This window comes from Ischnura elegans, chromosome X (genome assembly GCF_921293095.1).
Source record: "Ischnura elegans chromosome X, ioIscEleg1.1, whole genome shotgun sequence".
Taxonomy (NCBI): domain Eukaryota; kingdom Metazoa; phylum Arthropoda; class Insecta; order Odonata; family Coenagrionidae; genus Ischnura; species Ischnura elegans.
In genome coordinates this window covers 58,852,336-58,868,729 of record NC_060259.1, presented here as the reverse complement: position 1 = coordinate 58,868,729, position 16,394 = coordinate 58,852,336, and the positions used below count along the sequence as shown (strand labels likewise).

Sequence of the window (16,394 nt, the reverse complement as noted above, 5' to 3'; positions counted from 1 at the left end):
ATGCGTCGTAGAAAAATAACAGCAGCATCGAAAAGACGGAAGAGCATTTTTTAATAGGTATTTCACCATAATCCAACGGCACAATGCACTGAAATAAAAAATTAATCCCTAAGAGCCTCGGCGAAAGATTAAAAATTAACGATTTAGGACCTCGTGTATGACGTGCGACCCATTTTTTGACGCTTGCGACAGAGGATAAAAGCGCGCGAGGCAGGTACGCGAGGAGATACGGAGATAGCCTCGAGAAATAAAAAATGTGGGAAGAATGGTGGTCTGCGCATTGCCTCGGGCACAATAAAACATGCTTCTATTCCCGATTCAGATAAAATTTCTCTCTAACCGTATCATCTATCAGTGATTAACTCCAAGTGAAGAATCAGACGAATGGGCTACGAATCAAACCACAGGCCTTTAAAAATTGCGGCCCAGTGCATGGGGCAAAGGTTAGGCAGTATCATTAGTTTTTTTGGCTCTCAACGGGATAAAAAGCTTAATTGAGTTCCCGTGAAATTAAGGGTATTGAAAGAAATTATCCGTGATAAAATATAAACAACTAATGGTAAATTTCACGCTTTAATATTCAATTCATTTCCTTGAAAATGGCATAATGACTCGTTGGGTGGATTGAAACCATAGTTGGTAGTGGAGTTATGTATTAAAGTCTGGAAAATACCATTTGCGGCTCATATTTTATCATGGATATATAGAATTTCCAAGACGTCAAGCCAAATAAGATTTCATACGAAAGAAATTAGGTAGCGTAATAGTTTCAGCACTTGAATGAATAAATATAGGTCTGCGTTCCGATTTGCGTCCAGATTATTTTTTCCGTGACTGTTTATGTGAATGATAGGTTCCACCGCCGTTAAACGGCTCCACCGTGAAACGAATTACATGATATTTTCGTATCGCATCACATCTATCCGACAAGAATCGTTTTCAAACAAAACTACAGCCTTTTTTCTCGCGCTCATTGCATATTTAAGGAAAAAAAACCTCTGGACCAATACATTAGTGACTGCCGATGCAGACAAAATTTCTTAATGGTCGCTTTTGTTATTCTGTACCGACTTAGACCCCAAAAATGTGAGCACTCCACGCTTTCGTTTATCTATACTGTAATTTCAGACACGGTCTCAGGCGTTACTTTGTGGAATTGCTTCATGTTGAATGAAATAAAATAACTATGTTTTATTCCACACTTTATTTTAAATCGTACGATCGGTTTCAACACTTAGTGTTATCATCAGGTGTTAGTGTTATCACCTGATGATAACACTAAGTGTTGAAACCGATCGTACGATTTAAAATAAAGTGTGGAATAAAACATAGTTATTTTATTTCATTCAATATACTGTAATTTATGAATCCAATAATTCCTTTAAGTTCTTGCGGAGAAACTTGCCCTAGAAGGATGCACGCAAGGAATCATGTGCATTATATGAATATATAATTTAATATTAAATATATTAAATTAAATAAATATGCCAGTTTGGCGATGAGACGTTATGCATCATCACATGATACTCACGATACATATAAGTTGCTGAACATAACACCTTCATCTTGACCCGTCCTTTAACCCCACTGACATCGAGAGTCAGCTGATTCCTAAAATAAACAACGCATCAACTCCCCCCTTCTACCCAGCGGAGTCGAAGAACTCGTAAATATAACCTGCCAACAAGAACTGCGAGAAATACGAACGGTAATTCAAAACGTTAGATCTGTGCTTGAAAGCGTCGAAATTGGTTTGAATCAGGAATAATTCGCAGTTAACGCAGCTAATGCGCGTTGGAGCAATCATGGATACGTGAATATATGAATCATGAAGCGTGATAAACACTACTTAGGAATTTCGTTGCGGGTATGTTGAGTTTTTTCGAACGTTGACTATCAGTTTCTTCAGGTAATACGGATAGGATTGCATTTATTGATATGCATGACATCAGGAGACTCCGAATACGTAAAGGGCGAAAACTCAGAAAAGTTTTTATCACCAAGAACCATACTCCTCAATTTGTTAGCGCATGAAAATACCGAAATACGAGCATGAATCCGAATCTGCAGGATTCATTTCCCAATCGCAAAACCAAGTATTCGATTATCTATGGCGAAGTCAATTTTGGCAATGACTCATTTTAACAATTCAATTCCTCTTATAAATAATCATTCATCAGTTTTTTTTACCGTTTTCACTCTAAATGTGCGTAAGAAATTATGTTTTTAGAGTCAAATTTACTCATGGAACAAATATTCTCATATTCAAAATTCTCCAAGGAGATTCGAATCGGATGAATTTGAATATTCAGTCGGCACTATTTATAGCAATGCATCGATGAGGAAAAAAAGAAATATGTTTAACTCGTATGAATGGTATTTTTTTTCTATAAATTTAAACTGCAATAAATATTATACGTTTGTTTATTTTACGTTGAGGGGAAAACTGGTTCATACTGGTTTGTGCCGTAACGTTGGAAAATATTTAACTTCTTTATATCGGCCAATATAATAATTAAGCGTACTGAAAAGCATTTTTATTCTATATTTAATCTTGAATTAAGGCGATGGAATTGTTTTACGCTGTGGTGATGATTGGTTTCATACCTTCGTCTCAACAAAATTGAGAGATTTCCCACGTTTCGGCTAATAAATCGGCCAGCCGCACGTCTTGCTCGAGAGAAACAGTCCGATACATCGGACTGAGATGCTCAAAGCCTTCCACCCGAAACACTGCATCGCGATGCGCATAAGGAAAAGCGAGTGATAAGGTTATTCAAGAGACAAGTAACAAGAGAATAAGTATTGCATATTGTCATTACAATCCTGTTGTTATGTTTTTCTCACATTTTTTTTGTATTTTCTTATGCTTCGCCTTTACGCCATGCCTAAAAACAACTTTTATACAATTTCATCTCCGCAAAATTGGACAGTACTTGATATCTCCATAGATATACATATTTTCAACCGATGTGCATTCACTATTTTAACAAGGTTGATATTGAACTTCCATACTTAGGGGTGCAAGAACGAAAGAGCGAGTTTTACGATTAATACGAAGGAAAAATAAACTGAGAACATATTTTTTATGCTTGAAGGCGTGTTGTTGTACCATCGATTTAAAAGCTTCAGAAAGATACGATGCAAATGCACCGCGTGAAAAGGCGATGGAATTATTTAACCTCCAAATATTTCCAACAATAAAAAACTCACTTAAAAACCGAAATATCATCCCACCACGCTTCCAATCCGAGATGAATAGCACCACGTATCGGCTCATCCCGCTAAGGACGTTTGAGATGCCCGAAAACTCCCATCCGAAACAGTGCATCGCGGTGCACACAAGAAAAAGCGAGTGATACGGTTATGAGGAGAGAGAAAAAATCGCCCGAGCATTTTAATCGCGATGGCTCGCGGGAGTGGGGGGCCCACGAGGAATCAAAAGGTCGCGGGGCGGCTTGAGGCGGGCGCGGGGGCGGTGTGGAGGCAGAGAGAGAGAGAGAGAATGGGGGCGGTGGAGAGGGGGCGGAAGAAGCACGGCCCCAAGCAGCAACGGCAGCCACCGCCGTTCGATAACTGAGAAATGTAGGCCAGCGCCGCTAGAGCCTCCTAGCGACAGATCTGGGAACCTTCACGCACGCCGTATTCCGCGGTGTCCATGCACGGGGGAGGGGAGTCTCTCATCCCCCTCCAGTCGCGGCCGAACCGAAAAGAAGAACCCCAGCCCCACTCCGGAGGAGGGCGAAGGGGCGCCTGCCCCCCCTCCTTTCTGCTGCCCCCCCTTTGCTCTGGCACCCCCTGCCCTCAACCCTCCGAGTCCCATATTCAAGCAGCAGACTCCGCCGTGCGAGCACGTTCTCCGGCCGTCGCGTCTCTACCTTGTCCCGCCCGAGCAAGCACCTAGCCTCCGGCCAAGCTGGCTGCTGAGACCGCACCGACCGCGCAAGAGGAGAGCGGACAGAAAGGTGACGAACCTGCTATTTTGCACATCCCACTATAACCTGACGTAGACGTTCCCCGCTGACAGACTCTGTGACCCTCCCGGGACCTCGACGAAAAGGACCTTGACTGCAGAAGACGCTTGAAGACAGTGGACAGGACGAAAGACCTGGATGACGGTGTTCTATCAGCGCTGGCTAGTGTCGCGTTCGCAGGTGGACCCTTCGGAATGTTTCATTAGCGACTAGTGAAGGTGGGAGGCTCATCTATAATTTCTGGGTGCATTCTCTTTTGCGTTTGCATTCCTCAGCTTCGATTTGTTTCCAGTCGCTACATCCGTGGAAACAGCGAGGGGTGGGTGACGGTGGGAATAAACACATTTTGGTCTCACCAATGTCACGGGCGTCATCGCTGAGGAATCGGGCGACACAGCCGTGCCTTTTAGTAATTATCAGTCTGCTGAGGTGCATTTCGCGGGACATTTCCAGTCGCGGTTTCCTCTTTCCCAATTAAGTGTCTACAGCCGACCTCCTCCTAGAAAACTGTGTAGACAGTAGCGACCAAACAAACTCCAGACGATAAGTTGGATTCACAGCGTATTTTTTTCCGGAAATTGCCAGACGTCAGTGACGCTATTTATTTAGTCTGAAAGTTTGAAGGCAGTCATTTTTCATATCCCTTCTTGAGATAGATTCGCCATTTATTTCAGTAAAAATTTCAGTACTCGTGAGATAAAGGAAAATTTCAAAGGTTCAATTTTTAAAAAATTCAGAGAATTTAAATCGTAAATTCAGATGCTAATGTTTTCACTACCACTTCCATCAAAATCCTGTCGATATTAGTGAAATTTCGGCATCAGACCAGTTCTTTTTCTCCTTTAATCCGACTCAGACGCGGCGCGTCCCAACAAATCGTAAAGTTTTCTTCAATTGCCGTTATCAACGACTACGCTAATGCCTCGCCTGTTGCGCGTAAAGACAATGACGTGAGTTCTGGCAGTTTTTCACGACCTGCCGTTACGTTTCAACCATGATCGATTCCCATGACTAACTGGGGGCAAAATAATGACCCCGTTTCATTGACAAGGCATTAACACTTCGCCTTAGGCGACCTCGGTAGCACCGAACGCGTCCTCGAGTCTATCGTAAATATCACCTATTCAAATGTCCCCACAGCATCCATCACGAGTCACGACGGGACATCGCACATAAGCAAAGTTTCCCTTCACTAAAGGGGGAACACCCGCCCCCCTCCTCCTGCTTTGCGCACGAGTCAGATGTGTTCCACTGCATTGGATGCAGTGGCATGGGGAGTCAAGGCCGCGGGAGAAGCTGGCTGGCTCGAATCCCCAACGGGAGATGGGAACACAAACAGGCCGCTTCCGAGATAACCACGGCTTCGCGAGCGCACCGTTTGGTCATTTAAGGCAGACGGTGTGTCGTAACGTGCGCGACAAGCTCTGATATTTACATTGACTGTAACTCTATGTAGGGAAATCTCCTGCTTTTTCCACGACGATCGACCGCGAAAGGCTTCGGTACTTTCACCTACATCTACATAGTTCCCATCTAGCCACATTTAGGGTGTTTGGCAGGGGACGAGTTTCGCTCAACGTGCACTACGATTTAATGTGCATCCTTTCATATGTTACTGGAATAACAAATGTACATTTTGGCTAGAGATAAATCACTTTTAATACGCACACAACAAAATTAGTCCACGGAAGGCGAATATGAAGTTGATTACATCACTGTTTTATCAAAACTCAATCGATGTTTCCAGGTAATATACCAGCATTATATTTATAGTAGTTTTCTATTTTTGACGGGAGAAAAGTAATTATTAGCCTTATCTGTTCTTGAATATATTTTCATAATATCAAGATAGATTTCAATTATTCGTTAATTCTCTTTACCCTTTCAAATTTTTATGACTACCCATCATAAGTTTTGCAATATACTTATAATAATTATCAAACTTATCTGAAACGTACCCCGATTATCTTCACCGCACGCGCTCCAACTTGAAGATTGAACTAACGACTAGAAGACATTGAAAATAACAAAAACTGTGGAATATTTGGTCGTTTGTGAGTGAAATGAAAAATTATTCATCTGCGGCCAGTGATTATGTTTATTCCGATTTCCAGGCTATCTGCGAAGTAATAATGTTATTCTTGACGTATAGTAAAACCCATTACATAATTTTTCACTCAGAAATTAAAAAAAAAAACTTAAGGGGAACATCTGAACACCCGAAGAAATTTTATCTATGTTCATTGACTAATTTCCTTTGAAATATTGACTACATCGTTCACCGCGAAGTCGTGAGCTATCCAATGTTTCAGAATGCAAAACCATGAGAATCTGGTAACAGCTTTATAAATCATGGTCAATGATAACTTTTAGTTCTGGGAGAATAAAATTTAACTTGAAGGTGGTGCAAAGTTTTTGCTAGGAAAATTAAACTATACCAGCCGCTAGTAAAGGCCATTCTACATAAATACCGCTGTATTTCGTTGACGTACACAGAAAATTCACAACTAGACATTATAAAATAGGGCCTCAGCCAAGCATTATCAGTGACTTAACCGCTCGCGAGAGCTCCTCAGGGTAGTGGTAACAATTGCTCATCTGCGTCTCCGTCTATAGATATCCGCCCGGGGGGGCTGAATTAATTGTTGCAACGACTTCGATTGGTGGGAACAATATCGATTCACGGATGACGGCCCGGGGCTGTAGAGGGTGGTTCACTGTCTCCGTCACGATATTTTCTACCCTCCCCCAGCCAGGATTTTGGGCCCTACGTCAGCCTTTTCTCAGGAATTGGCTGCTCCCATCGACCACTCACATTGCAGTTCACCCATTTGAGAGCGCCCAGCTGATTCTCCCGGCATGCAGCGGAACTGACGGAATGAAACAAAAATCGAACCGTCTCCCCCCTCCCTACCCCAACCCCTCTTTTGCCCTATTATGGAAGAGAGTGGAGCGTTAAATTCTAGCCTTAGCAACTCGTCTGACACAAAATCACCACCTTCAAGTTATAGTGAACGCTACAACAACTTATAGTTATCATTGACCATGATTTATAAAGCCGGCACTAGGTTCTCATGGTTTTTCTTCCTGAAATGAAGGATAGCTCACGACTTTACGGGGAACAATAGAGTCATCATTTTAAAGGAAATTTCTCAATGAACATAGAATAAAATTTTGTCGTGAGTTCAGATGTTCCCCTTAAGTTTTTTTTTGTGATTTCTGCATGAAAGATTGTCTAATTGGGTTCATGAAATGTCATGACGATTGTAACGATAGAGTCATCATTTTAAAGTTAATTGGCCAATGAACATTAATCGTGTTAAATCATATCGTGTGTTTTTCAAAGTTTTTCGTACCCGAATCTAGAATATACCCCTATTTCGTATTATTATTGCATCGGTCGGCGATCTTAAATTTTCAGTACACCAAAGTTATACTTGAAAGTGAATTTTTTACAGTTTCCCTGAGTACTCTGACACATTAACGGTAAATTGCTCCGAGTACTCCCGTTATTGTTTAAATTTTCCAAAAGTTTGTTTTTATGATATCGGTATGAAAAGTTATCTAATGGGGTTCAAGATACGTCAAGTATAGCATAATTATTATGCAGTTAGCCTGGACATCAAAATAAATATTACCACTAACCCCAAATGGTTAATTGTTCATTTCACCCTCAAACGATGAATTTTCTGAACTTTTTGTTTTGCTCAGGGTCTTGTAGTCGTTAGTTCAATCACCGAGTTCGAGAGAATACCTTGTGTCTTTTATTCCTGCCATACTTTTGTAAGAAGAAATAATAGTAAAAGGCAAGAGGTCCTTGTTAAATTTTTTAATAAAAACTTGGCCGAAACTGAAAAACCTGCGTTCGACACTAGTAAAAGAAGTGGTTAATTTACAGCAAGCATGTAGCATACCTCTCCGATTTTTTTGATGCATTTTATACGCATCTAAGACTCACTAAATAAATCGCTCTTTTCATGGTTTGTCATACCCGAATGAAGAATTTAGCCCTATTTCGTATTTTTGTTAATGCATTAGTAGCCAAGCTTGATTTTTCAGGACAAAAAAATTTACTTGAAAGTGACTATTTTACAGTTTCCCTGAGTGCTCCTTATTCTAACGCGTTAACATTGCAAGTGTCGTATTCTCATTATAACATGTTATTGATATCATAATATTAAAAATAAGACTATAAATGCTGTTAAATTAAAAATGGTGAGTCTCAAGGAAATCCACCCCAGGGCTCCGATGCATTAAGGTTAATTAAATGATATCCGGCTGTAATTACATATTATAGACCCTCGACACGTCGATCGGAAACTCTTTCATAACTATTTTAAGGTTAGCATTAATTTTAAAATCTATAAATTTACGTCTCCATTCAATAAGGATTCGTTCAGTCACACATTTAAATCATTTCTTTACGATCGATTCATGTCCCGAAGTCGATCCTGTTTCAAATGTAAAATCGCCGAATTTTTAAAGCATCATTTTACATGGAAAACTCTAAGCGATACAAAGAGGAGCATAGTTTTTTCACGGCCCATCTTTGAATTTGGTCTATCAATACGTACCGTAATTTGAGTCGAGGAAGTTTCTGTCCTCCCATAAGGGCAACTCATCACAAAAATTTATGGTATGAGGCGTGACTTGATGAGATTGCTTCATTATAACTAAAAAAAACTCTGTAAATTTCACCTGTGATTTTGCCAATCTAACGACCAGATTCGTCACTATGCGACATCGTCATCAACCTGACGATGTTGCACTGCAACGAAACTGGTCGTTAGTAAAATCACATGTGAAATTTACAAAGTTTTTTATTTTAAACTCGTCACTACTTAACGACGATGAACTTCTCCCTAGTATTTTAATCTATTCCCTGCTTTGAAACGAAAAACTTAAGCCTTAAAGATTTGCAACTCCTAGAAGCAGTTCTCTGACTAAAATGGACACGGACTCATAAGGACTGATGACTGTGAGGACAAACGACAAAATACTCATCCGACGAAGAGTTTTTCTGGTTTTTATTATTTTTTCGAGGCGAAAATTATTGTTTCAGTTCAAAACATCTTGAGTACATTTCTTTTCACTTTTACTCTCCCAATTTCCTCGAAAGCATAAGCTCATAATTTTATTTTCATTCAAACGCCTCTGTATGAATTTTTTTTTACTGAATGGTATCCACGCCACAATCACAATTTCATGTTCTGATCCAGGGCCGGACCAATAGAGGGGAAGAGGAGCCCTCTTTACCGTATCAGTGTGGACGGCGAGTCATAAGCTGCAGAGGATTTGTGACTAAATGAATTGAACACCATGAAAAACTATTTATTTAAACTTGGTCTTGGTCAGTATTGATTACTTTCATTTTTTTATATTACCTCTTATTATTTTACCGTATTTTCATTTAAGTTAAATTGATTTTGTGTAAATACCAACGTGTTCCACTTTTTTGTAATGAACCAAATTCACAAAAGCTGTACATGTAGGAGGACACTTCGTGAATTCACTAGATTAATTGTAGCTGATAATCCTCATATAATAGTGCTGTTGAATTTATGCTACAATCTACTCACATTTGCAATATGATTTAAGCACAAAATTCTTTTATACAATTAAGAATTCAAAGCACATTCTAGAATTTCAAAATGCTTTTCTGATTTCACTTAGTTTAGCTTATTAGTTAATGAGGCCTTTTCTGCTTAATATTTTTGTTAAACTTCTTACACATTTACTAACACCGTCTCCATGATTTCTGCAGGCAACAAAACACTATGCTACACTTTGCTCGATACTTCCAGTTAGTTGTCATTTAATACCCATAGAATAGCCATCTGTGCCTAGGAAACTACTCCATACGCAGTGAAAGTTATCAATGTAATCCTCTTGCATGTAGCATTTAGTAACGCAAGGAATTAATGTCCTAACTTGACGTGTGCCAAAGATGATTTCTTTTGTGCTATTCCATTTAAACCATGCATAAACCCGAATGTTCCGCTTAGGAGATCGTAAAATTTCATTTTCCGTTCTACCAATAAATATGCTTTCACGAATAGAACCAAATTCAGAGTCATTTAAAGTAAAAGATCGCGCGAAACGAATTCTCTATGAAATTCAGATTATCAATGCCCCCATCACTCACGAATATTACAGAAGAGGATCCTCAAGTCGGCCTCAAAATGTGTTGTCACCCACCGCGCATTAACCCTAAACCAGTGACGTGCAGTTCTTGTTACACTGCCTGTGACGTGCGGTCTGGGAGACCGCAATAAAACAAAAATTCACAAAACGTTGCAAAGTTGTAAGCAAAGTTGAAATTTGTAAGAAAGCATTTTTAGTTATTTTAATGTTTCTTTGACTTCTCAACTATTATCAAACTTATATGTAATATTATGCATTCCCAATACGAGCCACCTTTTCCAGTAAAAGTTGTTATTTGAAACAGGATCAAAAAACTGATATAAAAAACACTCGAGTTGTTATTATTATTATCGTGCTTTTTTTAATTAAGTACTTAAAATCCACGTTATGCACCGAAAAATGCTTTCTTACAAATTATAACTATTCTTGAAAAATCACTAGGAATTGTTTATAACAACTTTTTGAATTATTTCCACCAGCATTACGTTTATTGGTTTGTCCAAATTAGTGACGTGAGGTCTTACAGACCGCTACTAAAACTCAGTTGCAAATTTTGAGAAAAAAATTATAAGAACGTTAAATTTTAAGAGTACTATGTCCTTATTATGCAACATTATGACGGTCACGAGGATAATAGATATTTTGAAATAGCAGTTTTGAAAATATTCATAATTTTAGAAACGCAGCGGTCTCTCAGACCGCACGTCACCGGTTAAGGGTTAAAATGGGTTTACAAAAGTCGCCACTCGTGTCGCTGATGGACAAATTGACTCGAGTTTCACGAAGAAATAAGGTATCATTAGAGGTATAAACTGAACTATATATAAGTACGTGATGATAATATCTATCAATTTTAATTACTTTTCAATCCTATTCCTCGAAATGACACTCATTTTACTGCAAAATATTGAAAAAAAACTGGATCGAATTGAACTCGTCACAGCGCCGCGGATATTTTTGAAAACCGATCTAAATGCGACCGAAATGGCAACAGAAATCAGCCTTCTATGGGATGGAATTGGGCGTCCTCTATGCAGTCCCCTTTTCATCACTGCTATATCCTTTGTTCTCACTTGTTTATGATTTTCTCACATCTTCTATGGGTTCAAACCCAACCGAGCACTTCACTTTACGATGTCCAAAACCCATCCTGCCTTTTTCGCTTAAATGGCTTCACGTGTCATATTATTTTTCTCATGGCCACTTCAAGCATCTTAACACCCTGTACACACTTCCTATTTATTTAACGACGACCCCGCTGCGAACGCAATAAATCTGAGCTACTGGAGAACAACAACCCGGGCCATTATTTCACGGCTAGCGGTTTAATTAAACTTTACGGAAAATCGTTAATTTTTTTTGGAGCGCTGTAATTTATGACCCTACACTCTTTTTCTCGTGTCATATTGTCCAGCAATGACCTATTTAGCTCAGGAGTTTAGGGCATTGAAGTTAAAAGGGCTTTCCAACGCGAATGGCGTGGATGTTCTCTTCTATGTCCGTTATCTACTCTAAGCCATATCAGATGCATATAAAAAATTAAGGCGAAGCCAATCTAAGAGGCTCACATCAAAGAGTGGGATTCATTTTCCTTGTCAAAATAACTAGAAAGGATTTTTTTATTTCTGAAATACATCACTTTGGTTTCTCAACACAAGATAAGCTGAGAGGGGTGATTTAGTTACTATTTATTTAGATTAAAAAATCCGGTTTCCGTAATAAAGATGTCTAGGCAAACTAATATTAAGATCCAAATGAGAGAGGACAATATTGATGACATAAAAAAATTGTTTTCAGCTTAGCGGCGACCAGATTGACCTTTAAAGCAAATAATAGTGATGACAACGATCATCAAACTATTTAAAATTTGTGTTTACCACTACTATACCATTTCACAGAAATTCAGGTTTCATTCCTGTTTTAAAAGAATTTATACTTTTGATTGACTCGAATCTCCTTTGCTATGAAATCGGAAGATTATGTATCATTTACTCCATTACTAAGTTTCACGATCACTGTGTAACGAAATTAGATCACGTTTGTGCTACGTAAATTCCTTAAGTAGGGCCAAAATTTATTTCAATATGCAATTACCTATCAATTGCTTTTACTTTTTTAGCTCTTTATTGGGCAGAGAAGGAAAACTATTTATTCAAATTTAACTTCATAATGCATAGAACTGACGACAAAACCGCGAGTTATGGCCAATCTCTACCTATTGACCACCCGAAAGGGTGGTTAAGAAAGTAGTACGATGGTTAGATCTTCAAGAAAGCAATAGATCCAGTTTTCGGTAGCTTAGAGAATAAATTGTTTCCACAATAAATAAACAAATTTTAAAAATCAGAAATAATAAAAAAAATATATAATGAGTTTTACTGTAGACCACATATGTGGACTTGTTCTTGGAGAATCTTATCTATCTCGCGAAAAAATCTGCGTGTCAAAAATAATCTAGTAAAACCGTACCACATGAGATATCATTTCTTTAATAATACTATAAACTGACGCGGTTATTTTTAGGAGATCAAATGTCATGACCTACTTCCAAATTTTTCGTATGTATCAACGTTTATATTTCTATCGCTAGGTTAATCGATAAATTTAAAATTTATGGCACGCTGGTTTACTCTGAAAGTTTTTCCGTAAATATGAAAATTTCACTCGCATCTTTTGACGTTATAATATGTCACGAATATGCAGTTTGGATACGATTCTCATTTTGGTCTCTATAAGGCTTCGTTCCGGGAGATGAACAAACCCCCTTAGCCCGACAGTTTTTGAAAAGCTATAAACTTCATGACCTCTTCTACTCAAGCCATACTTTTGAGGCCGAAAAAACTCTTGCATATCCGCTACTACTACGTGGATCTCTCTACTTTTTATACTAATATGGAGCTGCCGATGCGCTAGGTTACGGAGTAATCCGGGTCACAACAGAAACATTCCGCGAAGTCAAAATGTACTCATTCACCGCCGTTGAACTTCTGGCAAACAATTCTCAAAGACCAATTTTAGCAGACATTACTCAACGGGGGCGCTTTCCTCAAAGCATCCGCGTACTCGACGCGATTGAGCCCATGCCGACATCCGCACAAACTTGCTTTACTTGAGGCGCGACTTCCATATCGACGTTTCATGGCTAATGCCGGCCGACGGTAAAAGGTAGCGAGTACAATATGTAGTCAGGTCTCCCTTGTCATGAAACGTCGATTAACCCAGAATGTCATCGTAAAAGAACGTTGACGGAGGGTGCCCATCCACCTAATGAAGAAAACTTGATCGATATGCTAAGAGGTGTCATTAACTAACGGGATTGTTATTAAGAAATCAAATACGTTAACATCATGATCTGCTTTCAAATTTTACTTGTCTTAACGTTTATCTCCATATAATCGAATTAAAGAATACATTTAACATTTATGATAATAAGGCTGAGTCTAAAATTGTGTTTTCGTAAATATGGCAATTCAGTTTTGAATTCGCAATGAAGGGTGGTGACACGAACACATTCTTTGCACGTTAAAATGTAGGCTACACTTAATTGTAGGAAAAGAGAAAGTGTAAGGGCGCAGTAAGAACGGAAATATATGAAAACTGAGATTAGGGGCGGTGAAATGGAAAGGGCTAGGTTCACACAAAAATCTCGTAGCACTGGATTTCGGAAAAAATATGATTTAAGACTTTGAATGTGGAAAAATATTGAGCTTTCAAAGTTAAATTTACCACAGTTTTAAATTAATAAAATCCCATAGTACTAGGCGGCAATGATTCTCTGCTTGAAATATCATGATAAAATACGAGAAAATGTTTTTTTCTGCAAAAAGTGACATTCAGTAAAGGAAACGTATAAGTCATCAGGGGCGCAGCTAGGAACTAAGGCTATGAGGGGTTTTAGGCGCAACTAGACCTGAGGTGTGTGGTATAACCGCCAGGATAAGCGGGAGGTGCGGGGGCCCTCCCCCAGAATTTTTTTTAAGGATAAATGGTTTAAAATGGTGAGTTTTATGGCTTTCTGAGGGGTATTTTATCAATCCTTACACTCTTCTATAAGTACATTAATCAAATTAAGTAAAATGGATTAAACTTAAAAGTTTCTCTCAGCTCTGGGGTGGGTTTTATCCTCCAAAAACCCCCCCTCGCTGCGCCACTTTGAGTCATCACATTTAAACGTGGGAAATTGCCAAATGTTTTAGTAATTAGCAAAATAAAATATTTATGCTCTTAAAAATTGCGAAAATGTCGGCATATATAGCAAAAAAAAAACTGTTCATTCATATATTCACTGATTGGTTCATCGAAGTTCGTATTTAACCTCGCTGACGGTGACGTCATTCGCGCGATTCTTCTGATTTTTCGCCTTGTGTTGATGCTCGTCCCACGCTTTTTATGAAACGTAAATCAAGTGTTGACGTGAGCACAGTATTCTTCGAAACACTTACATCTCTCAGTCACCTTGAAATTTTCTACGAGGAATTTTCGCGATGGCTCGAAACGATCTATTGTGCTGAGAAAAATTAGCATTGTTGCGTAAGTAGAAACTGCAAGCAAACATACTTACACAAAAAAACTGAATTGCAGGAAAATATGCAACCTTGATCTAAACCAGGACTCCTTGATGGCACTAAATGCTTTAAGACAGTTTGTTCAAGATTAAATTCCAATACGCAGTTATAGCCGAAATGGAGAAGTGTGAATCGGAGATGTAATTGGTTTCGCAACTGAAGCAAAATCGGGAAATTCCGAGAAATAGTTTGTCCTCCGAGGAATTCATGCACGGCTGAGGTCATTATCGTAAAATAGGATTAGTAGAAAGTTTTTCAGCGAAGAGGCTGCTTACGGAAATAGAGGAATGATAAGGAGACTCACATGGTCGTTATAACAATCATTTATGTTATATTTGTGACATTTTCATCGGAATCCGTTAGACCATTAATGAATGTATGAGATATTAATTCGCGAAAGAGTGAAATAGCACGATTAGGCCAAAATTATGTGCTCCAATCGATCTGAAAATTGGTTTCTCGACGTTTCATATGGTAAAGATTCCCAAATGACATTTTCAAAAAATCGATTTTTTGACCCCTTTATGCCCACAAGAATTGGATGCAACGAGGCTGTTGGCAACACTGTAATCAATAAAACATTTGGTGTTTCGACAATTTTTCCTAGGGTTTCATACTATTTTAGAGGGGGTCAATTCTTTGGCTTTATGTCGTATCTCGTCTCATTCTCTTCAAAAATTTGCATAAATCAGTCAGCCAGTCAGTGGTCGAAAGTGCATTTTATTCATCTGGGGAAATAGTGAGTATAAAGTTTTCAAATTTGAGGTACAGGAAGTTAAATTTAATCTCGAGAGTCTACTTAACACTTTATGAAAATTTTAATGTTATATCCTAAGATTCAAGCAAATAATTTCTCACCAAAAGCGACTAATCGAGCGTATTATTTTGCTTAATGCACTATGCTAAACACCACCTAGATTAAGGAATACATCCGTACATCCTACCTCATCCTATTCCATTAACACCTGCATCTAGAACGCCTGAGGCTCATCCTCCTTCCTCAAGGCCAATGTATTGGTACGGCCCGCCACCTTAAGTCGCGGGTCGCACGCTTTAAATTTTGTGGGTTCTTACCCTTGGTGTCGGGAATGGAATAATCACACACAAGTATTTAAAGGTTCGACCCAAAGTTTATTTCCCAATTTCCAAATCATTTCAATGAAAATACATAAAGTAATGATGAATTTGTGCGTCTAGAATAGCCAAAATTGTGGATATTACTAATGTCTTGGGAAGGAAAGAAGCTGCTGGTGATGGCACGGGAGAACAGCGAGGCGCTTAGGTCGCGCGGGCCATACGACCCGCACTTCGACTCCAACTGACGGCTACATCGCTGACTGACTACTGGCGAGTCTACTGGTGACTAAGTAAATGTGTCAAGTAAGTGTGTGCCAATAGTATCTCCACCGTGCCATTATATAGGGAAGTGGAACCAGGATGTTTTCATCAAAGAGGAAGGGGAAAAGGAAGGTTAGGCGTTCTTGAAAGTGAAAAGGTACAAATCCCGAGGCATAGTTTGTCATAGCTGGCTATTCTGATTCGTCACACAACAACATGTTTATGCATATTTTGGAAATGGAAATCTTGCATTTCCGCATCACTACAAATGTTTCGCCCTTTACAACGCGACGTTCCACTCTTGGCTCTTCCTAAGTCTTTTCCTTACACTCTTTCATGAGGTATTCATCATTTACCATCTCCAGTATGATAT

At 39.0% G+C, this 16,394-nt stretch overlaps 1 protein-coding gene and 1 long non-coding RNA gene across 2 annotated transcripts in view; both read left to right on the top strand.

The window, feature by feature from the left end:
* Positions 1 to 16,394, top strand: part of LOC124170940 (rap1 GTPase-activating protein 1-like) — a 556,415-nt gene that overhangs the window by 49,603 nt on the left and 490,418 nt on the right. The gene's annotated exons all lie outside the window — the stretch shown is intronic.
* Positions 3,643 to 16,394, top strand: part of LOC124170941 — a 38,647-nt gene continuing 25,895 nt past the window's right edge. Inside the window, exon 1 of the long non-coding RNA XR_006867614.1 lies at positions 3,643 to 3,965. This is a non-coding gene — a long non-coding RNA (uncharacterized LOC124170941). The remainder of the gene's footprint in view (positions 3,966 to 16,394) is intronic.